At 26.6% G+C, this 26,113-nt stretch overlaps 1 protein-coding gene across 1 annotated transcript in view; it reads right to left on the reverse strand.

Annotated features, from left to right (window-relative positions):
• The window catches only part of LOC142222435 (uncharacterized), a 319,623-nt gene that overhangs the window by 44,927 nt on the left and 248,583 nt on the right, over positions 1–26,113 (reverse strand). The gene's annotated exons all lie outside the window — the stretch shown is intronic.

Raw genomic sequence — 26,113 nt, forward strand, 5'->3', positions numbered from 1 at the left:
AAGGGAAAACGCGTGTAAATCGGTGAAATCGTTTATTTAAAAAATCAAATTAAAATTATTTTTCAAGTTCAATTAGTATAAAATTCAGGAAAATTGCCGGGCCTCACGCTTGACACCTGCCATCAGATTTTGTACAGCCACCTTGTCCACCTTCTTCGCCACAGAAAGCCAGTTTGCCTTGAACTGCTGCTCGTCCCTAGCAGTTTTTTTTTGGTCTTCTATAGGTTCCGCTTGACAATAGCCCAGTATTTCTCAATTGGGCGGAGCTCTGGCGTGTTGGGAGGATTCTTGTCCTTGGGAACTACCTGCACGTTGTTGGCGGCGTACCACTCCATGGCCTTTTTACCGTAATGGCAAGATGCCAAATACGGCCAAAACAGTACGGAACAACCGTGTTTCTTCAGGAAAGGCAGCAGACGTTTATTCAAACACTCTTTCACGTAAATTTCTTGGTTGATAGTCCCGGAAGCTATGAAAATGCTGCTTTTCAAGCCACAGGTACAGATGGCTTGCCAAACCAGATATTTCTTTGCGAACTTTGACAGTTTTATGTGCTTGAAAATATCTGCTACCTTTCCCCTTCCTTTTGTCGTATAAAACTCCTGTCCCGGAAGCAGCTTGTTGTCGGCTTTGACGTAGGTTTCGTCGTCCATTGCCACGCAGTCAAACTTCGTCAGCATCGTCGTGTACAGCCTCCGGGATCGCGCTTTGGCCGTCGTATTTTGTTTATCATCGCGATTTGGAGTCACTACATTCTTGTAAGTCGATAGTCCGGCTCGTTTTTTTTCTCGATGCACGGTTGTAGACGATACACCCAGCTTATTTACGGCATCTCGGAGAGAGAGGTTAGGGTTTCGCTTGAAACTACCGGCAACTCTCTTTGTCGTCTCAGCGGCTTCCTGTTTTCGATTTCCCCCCGATCCAGACTTCCTGGCTGTCGACATACGTTCCCCAAACACTTTAATTACATTTGTAGCGGTTGATTTGGCAACTTTTAGCGATTTTGCCAGCTTTGCGTGCGAGTAGCTCGGATTTTCGCGATGCGCGAGCAAAATTTTGATACGCTGCTCTTCTTGCTTGGACGACATTTTGACAACTGAAGAGTGAATTCCAAAATCAAAATAGGAGCAACATTCTACACACACACACACCTTCAAAATGAGGGGTGTTCAGGTTTTTTAAATGCAAAATTGAAAGAAATACGTCAAGTTTATATTGACCAATTTTTGACCGTATCACCCTTTAAGTAAACATTGTTTATATAATTATTTGTTTATTCCTGAATAGCTTTATTAACCCCCTGAAGACCAAAACAACTTTTATGCGGTCTTGGTCATATGCTGCAATGTCTTCAGAAGAGAATTTGCAGCATGTACTAGATTTACCGTACACCGAAAGAATTCTCTTCGTTAATTTTACGAAGAATTCTTCATTAACTATTCTTCCTGAATTCTTCATTAAAATAACGAAATTTTCATTCATTTTCGTAAATTTTACGAAGAACATTTTACGAATATACGAAACTTCTACGAAACATTCTACATTAACTTTTCTTCGTAAAAAGTTCGTACTTTTAACGAAACTTTCTTCACATTTCATGAATTTTGTGAAGAAGTTTTTACGAATATTTTACGAAACATTCTGCGTTAAAATTTCTTCATAAAAAGTACGAAACATTTTCTTTGAAATAACGAAGAAGTTTCATTGAAGTTGTAAAATTTCCGTTCGCGGCATTGAATTGTCTTTTATAATGTGCTTGAGTGTATTCCTTTATTCTATTTTTTTATGCAAGTCTATGCTACTTCTCATTTGGGTGATAGCGCGCTATGAATAAAAGTGAAGCAATAAAACTAAAAATTATTCAAAAACTTAAGATGTAAAGTAGTGATGTCATTTTTCACACTTGCAACTACAACCAAATGTACTTTCGACTATAATTTTTTTTTCTAAAAGTTCGAACATTTTTCAGAAAAAAGTACGCAATTTTTTCATAAAAAGTACGAACATTTTTCATAAAAACTACGAAAATTTTTCATAAAAAGTACGAAACATTTTCATAAAAAGAACGAAATTGTTTCATAAAAAGTACGAAGATTTTTCATAAAAAGTACGAAGATTATTCATAAAAAGTACGAATTTTATTCTTACAAACTACGAAAATTTTGGAAGAACTTTTCTTCGTAAAAAGTACGAAATATTTCGTACTTTTAATGAAAAGTTTCTTTGGTTGTAAAACAATGACAAATTTCGTACTTTTAACGAAATTTTTCGTTATTTTTACGAAAAAAATTCTTTCGGTGTATAGATTTTTCTTGTGTCATTTCTTTGCTTTTGTATCACAAACCTTAAAAATTTTCTTCAGTCGACAAAAAATGGAGTTTTAGAGGGTTAATACAACGCAAACATGAAGACTCGATAAACTAGATTTTAATTTGATTGGTCCTAGATTTAAAGCTACATAGGTGCCCAAAAAAAATATGTATATTTTAAAGAGACCGCAACGTTGGCTTGGAATCAAAACCAAAATCTTTAAGGGAAGTTCAAAATTTTTGGATCTGAGTAAACTATGTTTGAGTGTAATATACATTATACATTTGTTATAAAAAGTATTTATTTAGTATAATATAATTTCATTTCTCCATATAGAGATTATATTTTTCACAAAATACTGTTAATTTATTTTTAAGGACCACTTTCTAACAAACAAAGGTGCACAATCCTGAAAATCGATCAACATTTGCAGCTTTTTATACCCTGCGCCACACTGTGGAACAGGGTATTATAAGTTAGTGCATATGTTTGCAACACCCAGAAGGAGACGAGATAGACACAGGGTGTCTTTGGCAAAAATGCTCAGGGTGGGCTCCTGAGTCGATATAGCCATGTCCGTCTGTCCGTGAACACATTTCTGTAATCAAAGTCTAGGTCGCAGTTTTAGTCCAATCGACTTCAAATTTGGCACAACTATGTGTTTTGGCTCAGAATAGAACCCTATTGACTTTGGAAGAAATCGGTTCAGATTTAGATATATCTCCCATATATATATTTCGCCGATATGGACTTATATGGCCCCAGAAGCCAGAGTTTTACCCTAAAAAATTTTGCACAAGAAGAACAATTAGTACTACACCGAAAGAATTTTCTTCGTAAAAAGAACGAAAAATTTCGTTAAAAGTACGAAATTTGTCATTGTTTTACAACCAAAGAAACTTTTCATTAAAAGTACGAAATATTTCGTACTTTTTACGAAGAAAAGTTCTTCCAAAATTTTCGTAGTTTATAAGAAAAAAATTCGTACTTTTTATGAAAAATCTTCGTTCTTTTTATGAAACAATTTCGTTCTCTTTATGAAAATGTTTCGTACTTTTTATGAAAAATTTTCGTAGTTTTTATGAAAAATGTTCATATTTTTATGAAAAACTTTCATCCTTTTTTCTGAAAAATGTTCGAACTTTTAGAAAAAAAATTTATAGTCGAAAGTGCATTTGGTTGTAGTTGCAAGTGTGAAAAATGACATCACTACTTTACATCTTAAGTTTTTGAATAATTTTTAGTTTTATTGCTTCACTTTTATTCATAGCACGCTATCACCCAAATGAGAAGTAGCATAGACTTGCATAAAAAATAGAATAAAGGAATACACTCAAGCACACTATAAAAGACAATTTAATGCCGCGAACGGAAATTTTACAACTTCAATGAAAATTCTTCGTTATTTCAAAGAAAATGTTTCGTACTTTATATGAAGAAATTTTAACGCAGAATGTTTCGTAAAATATTCGTAAAAACTTCTTCACAAAATTCATGAAATGTGAAGAAAGTTTCGTTAAAAGTACGAACTTTTTACGAAGAAAAGCTAATGTAGAATGTTTCGTAGAAGTTTCGTATGTTCGTAAAATGTTCTTCGTAAAATTTACGAAAATGAATGAAAATTTCGTTATTTTAATGAAGAATTCAGGAAAATAGTTAATGAAGAATTCTTCGTAAAATTAACGAAGAGAATTCTTTCGGTGTATAGTCAAGTGTGCCAAATTTTATTGAAATCAGTTCAGATTTAGATATAGCTCCCATATATATCTTTCGCCCGATATGGACTAATACGGTCCCAGAAGCCAGAGTTTTACTCCAATTTGGTTGAAATTTTGCACTACGAATACAATTAGTAGTGTAGTCAAGTGTGCCAAATTTTATTGAAATCGGTTCAGATTTAGATATAGCTCCCATATATAGCTTTCGCCCGATTTACACTCATATGACCACAGAGTTCAATTTTTTCCTCCGATTTAGTTGAAATTTTGCACAGGGAGTAGAATTAGCATTGTAGTTATGCGTGCCAAATTTGGTTGAAATCGGTTCAGATTTAGATATATCTCCCATATATAGCTTTCGCCCGATTTACACTCATATGACCACAGTGGCCAATATTTTACTCCGATTTAATTGAAATTGTGCACAGAGAGTAGAATTTGCATTGTCGCTATGCGTGCCAATTTTTTTTTTAAATCAGTTCAGATTTAGATATATCTCCCATATATAGCTTTCGCCCGATTTACACTCATATGACCACAGTGGCCAATTTTTAACTCCGATTTAGTTGAAAGTTTGCACAGGGAGTAGAATTAGCATTGTAGCTATGGCATGCCAAATTTGATTGAAATCGGTTCAGATTTAGATATATCTCCCATATATAGCTTTCGCCCGATTTACACTCATATGACCACAGTGGCCAATATTTTACTCCGATTTAATTGAAGTTGTGCACAGAGAGTAGAATTTGCATTGTCGCTATGCGTGCCAAATTTTTTTGAAATCGGTTCAGATTTAGATATATCTCCCATATATAGCTTTCGCCCGATTTACACACATATGACCACAGAGGCCAATTTTTAACACCGATTTAGTTGAAATTTCGTACAGGGAGTAGAATTTTCATTGTCGCTATGCGTGCCAAATTTGTTTGAAATCAGTTCAGATTTAGATATAGCTTCCATATATAGCTTTCGCCCGATTTACACTCATATGACCACAGAGGCTAATTTTTAACTCCGATTTAGTTGAAATTTTGCACAGGGAGTAGAATTAGCATTGTAGCTATGCGTGCCAAATTTGGTTGAAATCGGTTCTGATTTAGATGTAGCTCCCATCTAAATATATGTTTTTCTAATTTCGACAAAAATGGTCAAAATACCAACATTTTCCTTGAAAATCGCCACTGCTTAGTCGAAAAGTTGTAAAAATGACTCTAATTTTCCTAAACTCGTAATAATTTTCCTAAACTCGCGATAAATCATAAATAAACTTTTGCGAAGTTTCCTTAAAATTTCTTCAGATTTAAATGTTTCCTATATTTTTTACTAACATTGTGTTCCACCCTGTGCATTGGCCGACTTAAATTTTGAGTCTATAGATTTTGAAGAAGTCTATCAAATTCTGTCCAGATCGATTGATATTTAAATTTATGTATTTGGGATAAACTTTTATATATAGCCCCCAACACATTTGACGGATGTGATATGGTATCGAAAATTTAGATCTACAAAGTGGTGCAGGGTATAATATAGTCGGCCCGCTAGATTTTAGACTTTCCTTACTTGTTATCTCTAACCCAAACATTTAGAACCTCAGTTAATGTACAGATAGTTTCTTTAAATGAAAAATGTACATTAGTGTAAATTTGCCTTAATTCAAAGATATACTACTTTATTAATGACAAAATTAAATAAGAGTTTAAGGGATTTCTTTTATTTCTTTTTTGTATTTTAGAGAAATTTGTCCCTAATATTTTTTAAGTGTAATTGATCAAGAAATTGTGTCTTAGTTTAGCTATAGGTGATCGGAAGTTGAGGAATATTTCTGTAATATTATTAAATATTAAAATTTTGGAATTTTTTAAAGACATCCGTATTTAAGAGCTCCGTTAATTAATACAATTTTATAAGTTTATTAAAATTATAATTAATTAAAATATCAAGCAACTTTGGATTTACCGTATTGATTTTTCTTGTGTGATCATAAACCTTAAAAATTTTCTTCAGTCCACAAAAAAATGGGTCATTAGAGGATTAATACAACGCAAAAAGCGAATGATGATTCGATAAACTAGATTTTAATTTTATTGGTCCTAGATTTAAAGTTACACAAAAAAATATGTATATTTTAAAGAGACCGCATCGTTGGCTTGGAATCGATAGGAATAGGAATTTGTCCCCAATATTTTGTCAGTCTAATTGATCATTTCTGTTAGAAAATTGAAAAATGTTTGAATTTTTTTAAAGACATCCGTCTTTGAGAGCTACTTTAGATAATAAAGTCCATTAGTTAATACAATTTTATAAGTTTATTAAAATTATAATTAATTAAAATTTCGAGCAACTTTGTCCTTTACTTAAATAAATTTTGTATCCTTAAAACAATTTATTATCAAATCAATATTTTTTTAAATATCAAACTACCTTCACTAAATTGTTGGCTAAAGAATAAAATTTGAAAAAAATGCCTGACTTAAAGTCGATTGTCTCAAATGCAAAAAAGCAACGTCTATTGCAAAAAACACCGCGCAAAAAGTAGTTCAACCACTACAACAACACAAACATTGTTGGATTTGCATAAATCTTTGGGAGTTTTTCCTTAGCTTTTGTAATAGGCCATTAAAAACATTTAAGTGTTTGGAAGACGGTTGAACTGACTGCCATTAAGATTTGGCTGATTTTTCGCACAGCTTCTGAGGGTTTCGAGAAAAATTCAAATCAAGAAAGCACACTGCAAAAGAAATCTACATTTGCGAATGACCCAAAAATGGCAACATTGTGAGATGTTTCATCCTTTGTAGCACTTATTAAGCTGTAAGTTGCTGGGCCACTGATTCGTTCCTCTATATATATTGAGAAATGCGGCAAATAAGCAAATTTTTCTGCTCCAGCTAGTTTTGCGAAAATGCGAATTGCAGCAGTCATAATGATGATGTTGATGTTACACTTCGAATTTATCTTTCATCTAATAGACCAAGCATCAAGATATGATATTGCGAATTATTATTGAAATAGTACCCCATATAATGAAAGTTATGAAATTAACATGTATACTAAGGTGGACCGATTAAAAAGATTTATGAAAGTTTTTTGTTCACCCAATTATGCGTAATTTTCTTCATAAGAACTGAATATCGCCAAAAATTCAAATACTCTACTACCATATCAGTATGGTCAACCAGATAATCGCCTTCGTCTTCGACATAGGCTAAAAATTTTTAATGAGTTACAAATAGGACTTCGGCATGATGAGGTCTGTTAACCGAAACTGTTTTATTATATTTTTTGGTAGCTTAATAATTGCTCCAATTTGGCAATTTTCATTTTAAATATTAATTATATTTATATTTAATTTTTATATACATACACTCAAAAAATAGCCGAGTCAAATATGTGGCTTCTTTAAACTAACGAAATATTTTAGGGATCTATTTAACTTTAGGATCAATAAAATTAAAATGATCGAGCGGTCTGAAAGCCGAAGATTTCGTCATCAGTTCTTGTTCACCTAAAAATCGATTCCGATCAGGTGCAAATCACCGAATACACTCATTGACCATGCAAACAAGAAGAATAATGGAATATGAGGCGTTTAACCAAATATAAAAAAAATTCAATTGGTTTCTTTAAAATAAATATTTCATTATTTTTTCAGTATTTGCAATATTACACATTATGATTCCTCCTATTTCTATAAGCAATTTTCTCAAATATTATGTCTATTAAAAACTTTCTCAAAATTTTTTTTTAATAAAAAAATTTCTCAAAATTTTATTTCTTAGAAAATTTTCTCAAAATTGTATGTCTATAGAAAATTTTCTCAACTTTATTTTCATTTTTTTTAATAGAATATTTTCTCAAAATTGTACTTTTATAGACAAATTTCTCAACATTTATTTCTCTTGAAAATTTTCTCAAAATTTATATTTCTATAGAAGATGTTCTAAAAATGTTTATTGCAAAAGAAAATTTTTTCAAGATTCTATAGAAAATATTCTGAAATGTTGACAAAATTTTCTATAAAAATAACATTTTGACAAAATTGTCTATAGAAATAAATTTTTGACAAAATTGTACATAGAAATAACATTTTGACAAAATTGTCTATAAAAATAAAATTTTGATAAAATTGTCTATAAAAAGAAATTTTAAGAAAATTTTTTCAATTTATATTGAAAATATTCTCAAATTTTGCAAAAAAAAAATATTTCTATAGACAATTTTGTCAAAATTTTATTTTTATAAAAAATTTTGACAAAATTTTATTTTTATAGAAAATTTTGACAAAATTTTATTTGTATAGAAAATTTTGTCATTATTTTAATTTTATAGAATCTTTTTTCAAAATTTTATTTCTATTGAAAATTTTTTCAAAATTTTATTTCTATTGAAAATTTTGTCAAAATTTTATTTCTATAGAAAATTTTATCAAAATTTTATTTCTATAGAAAATTTTATTTTTATAGAATAGTTTATCAAAATTAGATTTCTATAGAAAATTTTATCAAAATTTTATTTTTGTAGAAAATTTTTTCAAAATTTTATTTTTATTGAATATTTTATCAAAATTTTATTTCTATAGACAATTTTGTCAAAATGTTATTTTTGTAGAAAATTTTTTCAAAATTTTATTTTTATAGAAAATTTTGTCAAAATTTTATTTTTATAGAAAATTTTGTTAACATTCTGTTTTTATAGAAAATTGTGTCAAAATTTTATTTTTATAGAAAATTTTGTCAAAATTTTGTTTTTATAGAAAATTTTGTCAAAATTTTATTTTTATTGAAAATTTTGTGAACATTTAATGTTTATTTTAATTTTGTAGAAAATTTTGAAATTTTATCAAAATTTTATTTTTATAGAAAGTGTTATCAAAATTTAATTTCTATGGAAAATTTTATCAAAATTTTATTTTTATTGAATATTTTAACAAAAATTTTTTTTTTTCAATTTTATAGACAATTTTGCCAAAATTTTATTTTTGTAGAATTTTTTTTCCAAATTGTATTTTTAAAGAATCTTTTGTCAAACTTTTATTTTTATAGAAACTTTTTTCAAAATTTGATTTTTATAGAAAATTTTATAATGATTTTATCTTAATAGAAATTTTTGTCAAAATTTTATTTTTATAGAAAATTTTATAAAGATTTTATTTTTATAGAAATTTTTGCCAAAATTGTATTTTTATAGAAAATTTTGTCAAAATTTTATATTTTTAGGGAATTTTGTCAAAATTTAATTTTTATAGAAAATTTTATCAACATTTTATTTTTACATAAAATTTTGTCAAAATTTTGTTTTTATAGAAAATTTTTTCAAAATTGTATTTTGATAGAAAATGTTGTAAAAAATTTATTTTTATAGAAAATTTTGTAAAAAAAATATAGAAATGTTGATCAAAACTGTATTTCTATTAAAAAGTTTAAGTACCTCTTAGTTGGAGAGATGCCTCCCTGCATGCAAAGGTTAATGGGGTTAATCCCAGTTTCGATCGAACATATAATTTTTTTAGCATTGATTAACCCATCTTAGTAAAGCTGGTGATATTTTGGAGTGTTTCAAAGCTTTTTTAAGTGGTTTCGCTACAGTGTGAAACACCGTTCAGATTCGTTTATGAAAAGGAGGTATCTTGTCATTGAATTGAACTTAGAATCGGGCAGCATTCAGTGAGAGAGAAGTGCACTATACACAAAAAATCTGATTCAATCACAATTTAATTAATTTTTATTTCTATAGAAAATTTTATCAAAATTTTATTTTTGTATGAAATTTTATCAAAATTTTATTTCTATAGACAATTTTGTCAAAATTTGATTTTTATAGAAAATTTTGTCAAAATTTGATTTCTATAGAAGATTTTATCAAAATTTTATTTCTATAGAAAATTTTATCAAAATTTAATTTCTATAGAAAATTTTATCAAAATTTTACTTTTATAGAATATTTTATCAAAATTTTATTTCTATAGACAATTTATCAAAATTTTATTTTTGTAGAAAAATTTTTCAAATTTTTATTTTTATAGAAAATTTTGTCAAAATTTTATTTCTATAGAAAATTTTATCAAAATTTAATTTCTATAGAAAATTTTATTTTTATAGAATATTTTATCAAAATTTTATTTCTATAGACAATTTATCAAAATTTTATTTTTGTAGAAAAATTTTACAAATTTTTATTTTTATAGAAAATTTGTCAAAATTTTATTTTTATAGAAAATTTTGTCAAAATTTTATTTTTAAAGAAAATTTTGCCAACATTTTGTTTTTGTAGAAAATTTTGTCAAAATTTTATTTTTATAGTAAATTTTTGCCAAAATTTAATTTTTATAGAAAATTTTGTCAAAAATTTGATTTTTATAGAAAATTTGTCAAAATTTGATTTTATAGAAAATTTTATCAAAATGTTATTTTTATAGAAAATTTTGTTTTTATAGAAAATTTTGTTTTTATAGAAAATTTTATCAAAATTTAATTTCTATAGAAAATTTTATCAAAATTTGATTTTTATAGAATAGTTTATCAAAATTTTATTTGTGTAGAAAACTTTGTCAAAATTTGATTTTTAAAGAAAATTTTGTCAAAATTTTATTTCTATAGAAAATTTTAACAAAATTTTATTTCTATAGAAAATTTTATCAAAATTTAATTTCTATAAAAAATTTTATCAAAATTTTACTTTTATAGAATATTTTATCAAAATTTTATTTCTATAGACAATTTATCAAAATTTTATTTTTGTAGAAAAATTTTTCAAATTTTTATTTTTAAAGAAAATTTTGTCAAATTTTTTTATAGAAATTTTACTTTTATAGAATATTTTATCAAAATTTTATTTCTATAGACAATTTATCAAAATTTTATTTTTGTAGAAAAATTTTTCAAATTTTTATTTTTATAGAAAATTTTGTCAAATTTTTTTATAGAAAATTTTGTCAAAATTTTATTTTTAAAGAACATTTTGTCAAAATTTTATTTTCATAGAAAATTTTGTCAAAATTTTGTGTTTATAGTAAATTTTATCAAAATTTAATTTCTATAGAAAATTTTATCAAAATTTTATTTTTATAGAATAGTTTATCAAAATTTTATTTCTATAGAAAATTTTATCAAAATTTAATTTCTATAAAAAAATTTTACTTTTATAGAATATTTTATCAAAATTTTATTTCTATAGACAATTTATCAACATTTTATTTTTGTAGAAAAATTTTTCAAATTTTTATTTTTATAGAAAATTTTGTGAATTTTTTTTTTATAGAAATTTTACTTTTATAGAATATTTTATCAAAATTTTATTTCTATAGACAATTTACCAAAATTTTATTTTTGTAGAAAAATTTTTCAAATTTTTATTTTTATAGAAAATTTTGTCAAAGTTTTATTTTTAATTTTGTCAAAATTTTATTTGATTTTTGTAGAAAATTTTATCAAAGTTTGATTTTTATAGAAAATTTTATCAACATTTTATGTTTACAGAATATTTTGTCAAAATTTTGTGTTTATAGAAAATTTTTTCAAAATTATATTTCTATAGAAAATGTTGTCAAAAATTTATTTTATAGAAAATTTTGTAAAAAAATATAGAAATGTTGGTCAAAACTGTATTTCTATTAAAAAGTTGAGTTAAGTTAGTTGGAGAGATGCCTCCGTGTATGCACAGGTTAATGGGTTCAATCCCAGTTTCGACGAACATATGATTTTTTTTAGCATTGATTAACCCCTCTTAGTAAAGCTGGTGATATTTTGGAAGCTTTTATAAGTGGTTTAGCTGCAATGTGAAACACCGTTCAGATTCGTTTATGAAAAGGAGGCATCTTGTCATTGAATTGAACTTGGAATCGGACAGCATTCAGTGATAAGAGAGAAGTGGACTATACACAAAAAAAATATGATTCAATCACTATTTAATTAATACAATTAATGGTTTATTTGAAATGTCTTCAATCACACAAATGATAGTATCAATTAAAAAATTAATAGATCCAAATACAAAATTGATTGATGTTATTTTTTGTGATTGTGTTTTTTTTTTTCAATTAAAAAAATTTTGCATCAATTAAATTTTTAATTGAAAATTTCGTGAAAATTTTCATTGGAAAATTTCTCCAATTAACTGAGTTTTAAAAAAAATGTCAATTAAATTTAATTGATTCAACACATTTTTTAATTGAAACAAAAATCAATCACAAAAATTAATAGTATCAATCAATTGGATCAATCAATTTTTTAGTTGACTTTCAATTAAATTTTTAATTGATACTATCATTTCTGTGATTGAAGACATTTCAATTAAAAAATTAATTGGATCGATTAATTTTGTGATTGAATCAGAAAAAAATTATTGTGTGTGCTGAGGGGCCAAACTTTAGGCCCGAATCCTCACGAAATGATATCACAATTGTATAAAACTAATGGCTTAGTAATGATAAGTAAAGTTATAAATTAGCATGGGACCCTACAAATCCACAAAAATACTGTGTCCAAATGCTTTATTTGAACCGGCAAGCTTTTATTTCAATATTGTTCAATTGGGTTGATATTATTTTTCATTATTAACGGCATAAACTTCCTCTTTTTTATGAAATAGACATCCGATCATTTATAAAAAAAAATATAATTTTTCCTTGAATATTCAAATAACGCCGCTTATTACAGATCTCTTTATTATATTTAATGTGAATATTAAATTTCCATTATATTAGGAGCAATCCATAATTCAAATATTCTTTGAAACATGTCCAAATCATATAAAATCAATAACGATATACATATGTGTACTAGGTTTACTATTACATTGAGTCATTGTTCTTATAGTGAAAAATAAACTCGTGGGAAAAGAATTCGCTAAATACTATTGAAATTCTATAAGCAATGTTGTCACTTAGATCTGTTCTTTGAGAATATCAATAAAAAAATCGATACCCAAAACCATGTCATTTCATCACGAATTGAGCCCAAAACGTTTCAATTATACCGTAATTCAAACTGTCATTATATTCAAATAAATTTTGCCAAATTACCATAAAAATGTCCAAATGTGCAAGGCAAGCTGCATTTTTTTAGCTATGATCAAGTATCGACAACCACCAAGTGTTTTTTTTTTTTTTGAATAATATAGAATGGTGTTGTAAATTTGCGATAAAAAAAATGAAAAAACTTCAAAATGTTTCAGGTTTCCCCTTTAAAAACTCTCAACTTTAAATAATTCAAAACGTTAACAATAATGAAACACCCATGTTCAAAACGGAAAAAATAGGCAACGAAAAATCCCCAAAATCTTGCAACTCATGGTAAAAATATGCCATGCAAATGCTATCGCCTTCTGGTACACTGTCAGTAAGTCAGCCAGACGTAAGAAGCTTAAGATCTCGAATTTAAAATCCCAACAAAATGCACCTCAAGAAAAGAGACTTAGAGGAATACGAAACGACTAACAAATGGCATGAATGAATGAATGACTGAATTAAAAAATGTGGTGATTGTGGCCACTGCCTGTCTTTCTGCAAAGTTTCCAAAACAGAGTACATTTATTTATTTTATTGTTCTTTCTTTAAAACCTTGGAGGAGCAGGGAGGTACTTCAACGGGAAGGCTAGAAAAATTGACAAATGTCCCAGCGAAAATAAACGACAAACATTTTTCCATTTTCTCAATTTTCCACATCAAGACACTCGTTGGCTGGCTGCTGGTGATAGACAGAGAGACACAAATGGATTTCAGTTTTGGTTTCATTGTGGTTATTCAACTGTTTTCCCATATCCATTGTCTATGACTCAGTGACGCCATAAACTTTGTCCAAATGCTGTCTATTCGTTTCATTGGGAAAACTTGGAAACGTGCTAGAATACCACATTGCCTTACAATCTGCTTGGCTGTGATGAACGCACTGGCAAATCAATAGCATGTGTGCGAATAGAGTAAATAAGTAAAGAATGCCCAAGGGTATTGGAAATAATAATTAGTCAAGTTAATGGAAAATCCCATTTCACGATACCACAATACGTTTTAAGTCAATTTCTTTTCGTTAGAAATCCTAAAGGAAATCGAAGGGAAAATGTGAAAATTAAAAAAAAAATCAAAGTAACTCTAAATGTCACTTCCAAAAATTTTGTGTTAAATAGGGCATTTTTAAATGTCGATATCGCAATATAAATAAAAAAGAAATAAAATTTTGACGAAATTTTCGATAGGAATAAAATTTTGCATAGATATATAGATACAAATTTTGCAAAAATTTTCTATATTACTAAAGTTTTCAAACATTTTCTATAGAAATAAAATTTTGCAAAAATTTTCTACAGAAATAAAATTTTTGCAAAAAATTTCTATAGAAATAAAATTTTGCAAAAATTTTCTATAGAAATAAAATTTTAACAAAAATTTCTATAAAAATAAAATTTTACAAAAATTTCTATAGAAATAAAATTTTGACAAAAATTTCTGTAGAAATAAAACTTTGCAAAAATTTTAACAAAATTTTTTACAGAAATAAAATCTTGACAAACATTTTCTATAGGAATAAAATTTTGACAAAAATTTTCTATAGAAATAAAATTTTGACAAATTTTTCTATAGCAATAACACTTTGACAAAATTTTCTATAGTAATAAAATGTCGGCAAATTTTCTACAGAAATAAAATTTTTACGAAATTTTCTATAGAAATAAAATTTTGCATAGATATATAGATACAAATTTTGCAAAAATTTTCTATGGTACTAAAGTATTCAAACATTTTCTTTAGAAATAACATTTTGCAAAATTTTTCTACAGAAATAAAATTTTGCAAAAATTTTCTATAGAAATAAAATTTTGACAAAAATTTCTATAGAAATAAAATTTTACAAAAATTTCTATAGAAATAAAATTTTGACAAAAATTTTTATAGAAATAAAATTTTGACAAAATTTTCTATAGAAATAAAATCTTGACAAAAATTTTCTGTATGAATAAAATTTTGACAAAATTTTCTTTAGAAATAAAATTTTGCAAAAATCTTTTGCAAAAATTTTGACAAAATTTTCTATAGAAATAAAATCTTGACAAAATTTTCTATAGGAATAAAATTTTGACAAAATATTCTACTGAAATAAAATTTTGACAAAATTTTCTATAGAAATAAAACTTTGACAAAATTTTCTATAGTACTAAAAAGTCGGCAAATTTTCTATAGAAATAAAATGTTGACAAGATTTTCTATAGAAATAAAATTTTGCAAAAATTATGTATAGAAATAAAATTTTGCAAAAATATTCTATAGAAATAAAATTTTGAAAAATAATTTTTTGAAATAAAACTGACAAAATTTTCTATTGAAATAAAATGTCGGCAAACTTTTCTATAGAAATAAAATTTTGACAAAAATTTCTATAGAAATAAAATTGTACAAAAAATTATATAGAAATAAAATTTTGACAAAAATTTCTATAGAAATAAAATTTTGACAAAATTTTCTATAGAAATAAAATTTTGACAAAATTTTCTACAGAATTAAAATTTTGACAAAATTTTCTATAGAAATAAAATTTTGACGAAAATTTTCTATGGGAATAAAATTTTGATAAAATTTTCTATAGAAATAAAATTTTGACGAAAATTTTCTATAGGAATAAAATTTTGATAAAATTTTCTATAGAAATAAAAATTTGACAACATTTTCTATAGAAATAAAACTTTGACAAAATTTTCTATAGTAATAAAATGTCGGCAAATTTTCTATAGAAATAAAATTTTGACAAGATTTTCTATAGAAATAAAATTTTCCAAAAATTTTCGATAGAAATAAAATTTTGCACAAATTTTCTATAGAAATAGAATTTTGCAAAACTTTTCTATAGAAATAAAATATTGCAAACATTTTCTATAGAAATAAAATGTTGCAAAAATTTTCTATTGTAATAAAATTTTGAAAAATAATTTTTTGAAATAAAACTTTGACAACATTTTCTATAGAAATAAAATGTCGGCAAAATTTTCTATAGAAATATAATTTTGACAAAATTTTCTACAGAATTAAAATTTTGCAAACTTTTGACAAAATTTTCTATAGAAATAAAATTTGACACAAATTTTCTATAGGAAAAAAATTTTGACAACATTTTGTATAGAAATACAATTTAGACAAAATTTTCTATAGAAATATAATTTTGACAAACTTTTTCTATAGAAATAAAATTTTGACAAAAATTTCTATAGAAATAAAATATTGACAAAATTTTCTATAGAAATAAAATTTTGACAAAATTGTCTATAGAAATAAAATTTTGACAAAAATTTCTATAGAAATAAAACTTTGACAAAATTTTCTATAGTAATAAAATGTCGGCAAATTTTCTATAGAAATAAAATTTTGACAAGATTTTCTATAGAAATAAAATTTTGCAAAAATTTTCTATAGAAATAAAAGTTTTGCAAAAATCTAGAAATAATAGCAAAATTTTCCAAAAAATGTCTATAGAAATAAGATTTTCTATGGAAATAAAAGTTTCCAAATTTTTCTATAGAAATAAAATTTTGTAAAAATTTTTTAAAGAAATGAAATTTTGCATACATTTTCTATAGAGATAAAATGTTTGCCAAAATTTTCTATAAAAATAAAAATAAAAAAAAAAAAATAAATATTTGTTCCAAAGAACAAATTTAAGTTTTTACGCTCGTGTAAAAGTAATTAAAAAGAAATCATATTCGCTTGAAAAATAATCAACTCAAACTTGTTGAACTACAATCTCAACAAATCCAAATGGAAATATTATTTTTCTAAAGAAAACTATTTACTTTGTAATTGCAATAAAAGACATCTCATATGAAGATGTTCAAATGTTCAATTGTGAAAACATGATTTCCTAACAAGATTGTTGCAATTGCAAAGAAACCTGATGAAATAGGTAAACGTTACTATAGAAACATGGATGTATTTGTGGTCTTCGCTTCATAAGAAAAATCGGTGTCAATTGACTAAATTCCTAATTGGTAAGCGATTCAAACGTTCGGGATAGAAACGCAGCTTGTTTGAGATGAATGACATAGCAGTAGGTAACGGATATAAGAGCATTTCATATAAGAACAGAAAAGGTGTTTTTTCTGTACACCCAGAGAAGGAATATGATCACCACCGAGAGCAAAATATTATTTTTGGACAGTGAACATGTAACATGTTTGTCGCAATTATGTTATTTTCTCGGACATCATGTATCTGATTTCGACAACAATTTTATGTTTGTGACAAAAATCTTATAAAATAATATAACTCTTGTAAGAAACTTTTTCTTATAAAAAAATAAATCCCTATAAGAAAAAAAGTTGTTTTTTCCTGACTTTCTTAAACTCGTTATCCACTGTAGTGGTAATTTTTATTTGTTTGTTTATTTGTTTTTTTTTTAATAAAAATGAAATATAAGCAGCTGGTATATTTTGATGTGAACTGTTGGTTTATATGTCTTGGAGTGGTGATGACGCGTATGTCGTGGCAATTACAGTTTTTATTCAAGCATAAATTGGATAGGAGTTTCTACATAACTCCACCTTCTACCTACTTGGATTCGTATGAACCACAGCCTGTTGATAGTGACTGGTTTTTTGGCCAAGAGTTTCGTAGGAAGTTAGATGTACCTTTTAAAGCAGATAGTGATGAAATATGCTTTTACGAATTTCTAACAAAATAATTGCTAAAAAATATACCACAAATAGAGTGACATTATTTATATTTAATATAACTTTTGTTTAGTTTAACACTAATAAAAGAAAAATTAAATAATTCTATGTAGATAACATCACTATGGTTTACTTTTAACTGGAAAAATATCAGCAGGGAAGTTCTTCGGTTAGTTTCATGTCAGCTGACAACACCTAAACCCATTGATGTGCGCTCTAAGCCATCATACCCTTCCTTATCCCAGGAATTAATTTGTCTAAAACTTTATTCCAGAAAGTAATTTTGTTTTGTGTGGATATAGTTTGGAATTAGGGTAGTGGTAGTGGTAGTGTTTCAGGGTTTTGGGTGTTCTACATTAACATCCCTTTGCGGCATATTTCTTATCACCAGTTCATTTGGCTTTACATGAGAGGTGTGTTACCACGACAGAAAATTACAGTTTCATGGCACAGGAAAAATTCCCTCACTCAAGAAAATTACCGTGATCGGTCAAGGCATGAATTGAACCCACGGCCATTTGTATGCAAGGCGGACATGCTAACACGGTTGTCACTTGATCCAAAAATAATCTACCACAATTTGGAGAAAATTTTAGCAAAACCTACCAAAAAATATTACTTTCAACATTTTTTTTCTTAGAAAATTTGGTCAAAATTTTATTACTATAGAAAATTTTGTCAAAATTTTATTAATATAGAAAATTTAGTCAAAATTTTGTTTCTTGGAAAATTTTGTCAAAATATTATTTCTATAGAAAATCTTGTCAATATTTTATTACTATGAAAATTTTGTCAAAATATTATTTCTATAGAGCATTTTGCAAAATATTATTTCTATAGGAAATTTAGTCAAAATTATAATTCTAAGAAAATTTAGTCAACATTTTATTTCTATAAAAAATTTAGTCAAAATTTTATTTCTATTAAAAATTTATTTTATTTCTATAGAAAATTTTGTAAAAAATTTATTTCTGCAGAAAATTTTGTAAAAATTTTATTTCTTGAGAAAATTTTGAAAAATTTTATTTCTATAGAAAATTTTGTCAAAATTTTATTTCTATAGAAAAATTTACAAAAATTTTATTTCTGTAGAAATTTTTATAAAAATTTTATTTCTATAAAAAATGTTGTCAAAATTTTTTTTCTATTGGACATTTTGACAAAATTTTATTTCTACAGAAAATTTTGTTAAAATGTCATTTCTATAGAAAATGTTGCCAAAATTTTATTTGTATAAAATATTTTGGCAAAATTTTATTTCTATAGAAAATTTAGTCAAAATTTTGTCAAAATATTATTTCCATAGAAAATGTTGTCCAAATATTATTTCTATAGAAAATCTTGTCAATATTTTATTACTATGAAAATTTTGTCAATATTATTATTTCTATAGAAATTTTATTAAAATTTTATTTCTATAGAACATTTTGCAAAATATTATTTCTATAGGAAATTTAGTCAAAATTTTATTTCTATTGAAAATTTATTTTATTTATATAGAAAATTTTGTAAAAAATTTATTTCTGCAGAAAATTTTGTAAAAATTTTATTTCTTGAGAAAATTTTGAAAAATTTTATTTCTATAGAAAAATTTGTCAAAATTTTATTTCTATAGAAAAATTTACAAAAATTATATTTCTGTAGAAATTTTTATAAAAATTTTATTTCTATAAAAAATGTTGTCAAAATTTTTTTTCTATTGGACATTTTGACAAAATTTTATTTCTACAGAAAATTTTGTTAAAATGTCATTTCTATAGAAAATGTTGCCAAAATTTTATTTGTATAAAATATTTTGGCAAAATTTTATTTCTATAGAAAATTTAGTCAAAATTTTGTCAAAATATTATTTCCATAGAAAATTTTGTCCAAATATTATTTCTATAGAAAATCTTGTCAATATTTTATTACTATGAAAATTTTGTCAATATTATTATTTCTATAGAAATTTTGTTAAAATTTTATTTCTATAGAACATTTTGTAAAATATTATTTCTATAGGAAATTTAGTCAAAATTTTAATTCTAAGAAAATTTAGTCAAAATTTATTTCTATAGAAAATTTAGTCAAAATTTTATTTCTATAGAAAATTTAGTCAAAATTTTATTTCTATTGAAAATTTATTTTATTTATATAGAAAATTTTGTAAAAAATTTATTTCTGCAGAAAATTTTGTAAAAATTTTATTTCTTGAGAAAATTTTGAAAAATTTTATTTCTATTGAAAATTTTGTCAAAATTTTATTTCTATAGAAAAATTTACAAAAATTTTATTTCTGTAGAAATTTTTATAAAAATTTTATTTCTATAAAAAATGTTGTCAACATTTTTTTTCTATAGAACATTTTGACAAAATTTTATTTCTATAGAAAATTCTATAGAAAATGTTGCCAAAATTTTATTTGTATAAAAATTTTTGGCAAAATTTTATTTCTATAGAAAATTTTGTCAAAATTTTATTACTATAAAAATTTTGTCAATGTTTTAGTTCTATAGAAAATCTTATCAAAATTTTATTTCTGTAGAAAATTTGTCAAAATTTTATTTCTCTAGGACATTTTTATTTCTATAGAAAATCTTGTCAATATTTTATTATTACTATGAAAATTTTGTCAATATTATTATTTCTATAGAAATTTTGTTAAAATTTTATTTCTATAGAACATTTTGCAAAATATTATTTCTATAGGAAATTTAGTCAAAATTTTAATTCTAAGAAAATTTAGTCAAAATTTTATTTCTATAGAAAATTTAGTCAAAATTTTATTTCTATTGAAAATTTATTTTATTTCTATAGAAAATTTTGTAAAAAATGTATTTCTGCAGAAAATTTTGTAAAAATTTTATTTCTTGAGAAAATTTTGAAAAATTTTATTTCTATAGAAAATTTTGTCAAAATTTTATTTCTATAGAAAAATTTACAAACATTTTATTTCTGTAGAAATTTTTATAAAAATTTTACTTCTATAAAAAATGTTGTCAATTTTTTTTTCTATAGAACATTTTGACAAAATTTTATTTCTATAGAAAATTTTGTTAAAATTTCATTTCTATAGAAAATGTTGCCAAAATTTTATTTGTATAAAAATTTTTGGCAAAATTTTATTTCTATAGAAAATGTTGTCAAAATTTTATTACTATAAAAATTTTATCAATATTTTAGTTCTATAGAAAATCTTATCAAAATTTTATTTCTGTAGAAAATTTGTCAAAATTTTATTTCTATAGGACATTTTGCGCAAATTTTATTTCTATAAAATTTTTTGCCAAAATAATATTTCTATAAAAATTTTTGCCAAAATTTTATTTCTATAAAGTTTTTTGCTAAAATATTAAATCTATAAAATTTTATTTCTATTGATAAGCCGATAGCCTTTGTAGCTAGTGCTTTAATGTTTATTATAGTTTTTAAAATTGTAATAAATAGATAAATAAATAAATAAAATAAATAATTTCTATAGAAAATTTTGTTGAAATTTTATTTCTACAAAAGATTTTGTTATAATTTTATTTCTATTAATAATTTTTTCGTCATTTTATTTTTATAAAAAAAATATGAAGAACCTCTTAGATAGATGAATTCTACCAATCTACAAAAAGTAAAAAAAAATCCATTTTTGTTAGAATTCCAACTGTGGCAACCGTGCATGGTAACCATTGCACCATGGTGGCTCCTTTCGACCCATTGGTGTTTTTTGTTCTGGTATCAATTCAGGGTTCGTAGGACCATCTGACAAGCATTACAATGTCACCCTCGGCTGTTATGGCCATGTCATCATTTTATTATGTTTTGATGGTTCATCATGTTTCGTGGACTCATCTTCAATCTCATCGACACCATGGTAGCATCGCCTTTGATATGTATATCTATATATCGTTTCCGAAGCTCCGGTTAATGTGATCTTCATTACCCCAATAATGTCAAACCAAAAATATCTTTAGGACCTTTTTCTATCATTGCACTCCCTTCGTTGCTCAAAGCACTATCGACACGTATGTTAGGTGCTATTTTTGAATTCTGACCACATTTCCAGCCCGTTTTGATTATATAGATAGGATGCATGTCTGGCATTGGTTTACGGATGGCATTGGTTTCTTATCTAACGTATCACAAATAGAGCGTCATGAAAATTAGGATAAAGAGATACCAAATAAAATATTATAAAATTTAACTAAATGAAATGAAACTAAAGCAATAAAATGATTCATTCATTTATAACATATTAGAAACGCCATTTCTGAATATTCATCTTTCTCTTTAATATTTAAATAGTAAAAATGTCCATATGTATTATTTATTTATATCTTTAAATCCACATTTGCATTTCATATTCAATCTGTTGATGGTGGCACTTCAAATGACTTTTGACCTTTAATGCTTCTGCCACAATCGACAACTGACTTGCAATTCATTGTCACAATCGTCATCATCATTTAGATCATTATTATCGCTTGAATTAGCAGGAAACTGCATTATTGAATTCCACTGTGACATCCCAACAGTAGGTAATTCATCGTAATATTGGAAATGTTCAAACCTAATGCCATGCCGTACTTCATCCATTAAGTCATATATTCATTAAAATTCATAAATATTTTGATTCCATGGAATTATGAAATTCTATTTTAAAGTTAGACCTATGAACTGTTCTTCATGGATTTTTACTTAACTCATGGGAAATAAACCACTTTCTCCTTCGAATAACCATTAGAAAACTTAAACCTTTATTCTCGACATAAACCTGATATCAATTCATAGTAATATCCAATAATCATACGCCATGTGAGTATCTACAGGAAATGCTAGTGGGTGAGGAAGTGTATTGACTACTATTGTCAACATGGCCCAAAATATCCATGAGGATTTTCATGAAGTCAATTCTCTGTCAGTTACCAGTTACTGACTTTTGCAGATCCACCCATCCCATCCCATATTCAACCATCTCTTCCTCCCTCTCTCTCTCGATAGCTATTGAAGTGAAGTGAATTGTCATGAGTTTGACAGTTACAATCAATATTTTAACAACTACGACAGAAACAACCACTGCAGCTGCATTCAGTCAGCATCAGTGTAACCGAAAGCCGAAACTTTTAAAGTTATAGCCATAGTACATAGCCTATTGCCTACCATAAATGGCAAATTTGAAAATGACGTAATAATCAATGTTACGAAAGGTTGTGCTATATGAACATATACACACACATATATGAAACCTCCTCTCTATGAGTGTATGCCAGCAAATAAGGAAATGTAAATAAATCAAAAGAAAACAAAAAATAAAATAAAATAAAATGATGTGAACATACATAATAAATATTTACCAAATTTGGCTATAAAGGAAATTGAATTTTGTAGATACTCATAAAATGTCACTATATTTTTTGGCATACGACTGTAGAAATTAATTAATATTTAAAAACTTTAAGTGTTCATAAAAATTCTAGAATTTATTGCAATGCAATTGACTTACTAAATAAAATTAAATTTAAATGAAATTGAATCATTGAATTATATGGCTTTAATGTAATAAATACTCTTAAATAATGTTATTTTAATGCGATTGAAATAAATCTAAATTTAACTAATTTTACTTTACTTTGAAATCTGTGCTGAATTATTACCAAATACCTATATATTAAAATCAGCGCCAAACAAATTAAATATTGAAAGGGATTATTTAGTATTAAATGGGATGAGGTTCCTTAAAATAATTCATTTACCTAAATTAGATACAATGTGGATAATATAAGTAAAGGATATTTCAAAATAAATCGAGTATGGTTTTCCAAAAGAATAAAATTTGTAGTGTTGAACTGCAAAGCAATATTGAAGGAACTAAGATTCATTAAGAGATTCACATGAGAATAATAGAGACATTTAAAAGACAAAGAGATTAACAAGTAAGGAACCATTGACGGAGCTCGAAAAATTGTCTGGGGGACATAACAATTTGAAATTTTCGAATCAAAATTTAAAAATAAGTATATATATATGGGAGCTATATCTAAAACTGAACCCATTTCTTCCAAAATCAATAGGGTTCTAGTCTGACCCAAAATACACACTTGTGCCAAATTTTAGCTACGACAATGGGCGTGAACGACACTACTGAAGCCAGGCGAAGACTCGAGTAAAGGTGAATCGTACAGACACTTGAGGTACTACTGCTCCCCAGCCATGTGGACAAATTTCTAGCTGCCAACCATCACCATGGATTCCGGAAAGGACACAACGCTTAACCTATCACAATAGACTGAATAGTCTAAGTGAGTCTGAATCTTAATCGGGCTGCCACTTTAACCTTGACCTATCAAAGGCATTCGATGCCATCATTAATCAGCAGGAACCAAGCGTTGGGTTCAAAATTATTTATGCGGACGCCAGTCGTATGTGGAGTTTAGAGACAAAAAGTCAAGACCGCGTAGAGTGAAACAGGTATTTCCCTATGGTGTGGTGATATCTCCGGCACTGTTCAATCTTTACCTGCCATTTAACAGGTTGGCTTGACGACTGTAAGTCAATTAGTTTGTGAGCTAGAGCGTCTTTTGTGCAGCAACTTTTTTTGTTATTGTGAAAAAATGGAAAAAAAGGAATTTCGTGTTTTGATAAAATACTGTTTTCTGAAGGGAAAAAATACGGTGGAAGCAAAAACTTGGCTCGATAATGAGTTTCCGGACTCTGCCCCAGGGAAATCAACAATAATTGATTGGTATGCAAAATTCAAGGGTGGTGAAATGAGCACGGAGGACGGTGAACGCAGTGGACGCCCGAAAGAGGTGGTTACCGACGAAAACATCATTCATCAATATTTGGATATGCGGAAGCTCTGTGCAAAATGGGTGCCGCGCGAGCTCACATTTTACCAAAAACAAAAACGTGTTGATGATTCTGAGCGGTGTTTGCAGCTGTTAACTCGTAATACACCCGAGTTTTTCCGTCGATATGTGACAATGGATGAAACATGGCTCCATCACTACACTCCTGAGTCCAATCGACAGTCGGCTGAGTGGACAGCGACCGGTGAACCGTCTCCGAAGCGTGGAAAGACTCAAAAGTCCGCTGGCAAAGTAATGGCCTCTTTTTTTTTTGATGCGCATGGAATAATTTTTATCGATTATCTTGAGAAGGGAAAAACCATCGACAGTGACTATTATATGGCCCCCAGCGACTTTTTCTCAGACCCCAAAAGGATGCTCGCAGGGAAAAATTTGGCTGCAATGAAGAGGTGATCGTCGAAACTGAGACCTATTTTGAGGCAAAACCGAAGGAGTACTACCAAAATGGTATCAAAAAATTGGAAGGTCGTTATAATCGTTGTATCGCTCTTGAAGGGAATTATAATAAAAACGAATTTTGACAAAAAAAATGTGTTTGTCTTTGTTAGACCGGGGACTTATCAGCCAACCTGTTATAATAAAAAAACGGTAGTTGGCTAACTTTTAATGACATGTTCTTATCATAATGTATACATCTTCGTGATCATGATTAATTGAATTGAAGAGGGGAGTGTGATGAGCTCTTTTTAGAATTAGGTTAGGTGGCAGCCCGATGTATCAGGCTCACTTAGACTATTCAGTCCATTGTGAATTACTTATTTTTAGAATTACTTATTCAATTTCGGAAAAATGTCTCCAGAATATCTCCTTATTGGCATTACATATTTCTATCATATCCCTAGGTATATATTAGCCACCTTCAGTCAGAGTGGCTGAAAGAAAATTGTCAAAATATTTCACACTTTTCCAAAAAACCAAATTCTTAGGATTTTTTTTATTGCTCCAAATTGAAACAAGAGAAACATAAAAACACGACATAAATGACCTGTTAATGCAACCTTTTCCAAATACTATGTAGGTCAGGCAATCCCACAAAAACCAAATCAAAACAAAAGATTTATCACACTCCCAATGAATGCAATTAAAATACAGCCATAAATGGTTGAGGCTTCGCAATCGCCTATAGCCACCTACATTTCTTTGCCTTCCCCAACAACACGCCATTTGTAAACAAACGTTGCATTTTAATAGCAATATTCGGACAAGGAATGTAAAATTTCTATGTCAAACATTAGGTTCCATTTGTTTTTATAGCGGGTTACAATGATTTACGCGTCCATGAAAATTATTTTTTTTTGTTTTTGGAGGAAGTGTTGGACTAGAGTGCAGAAATGGAACATATCATTAAATTTTTAATTGACTCTTGGTGTCATCTTTCGCTTTTCCATGAGAGTGGAGGCATATTTTCATGGATATTACATGTAACTGAATTAGGTGAAAAAAAAACTAGAAATAAATAAATTCTTCTAAATTAATTAATTTAATTTATTAAAATTAAATTTCAATTTATTAAAATTAAAATTTAATTCAATTCAACGTAATTCAATTTAGTTTTAGTTTTTCAATTTTGAATTTTTTATTCGATTGATAACGGATTTG

Source organism: Haematobia irritans, chromosome 1 (assembly GCF_050003625.1).
Source record: "Haematobia irritans isolate KBUSLIRL chromosome 1, ASM5000362v1, whole genome shotgun sequence".
Taxonomy (NCBI): Eukaryota; Metazoa; Arthropoda; class Insecta; order Diptera; family Muscidae; genus Haematobia; species Haematobia irritans.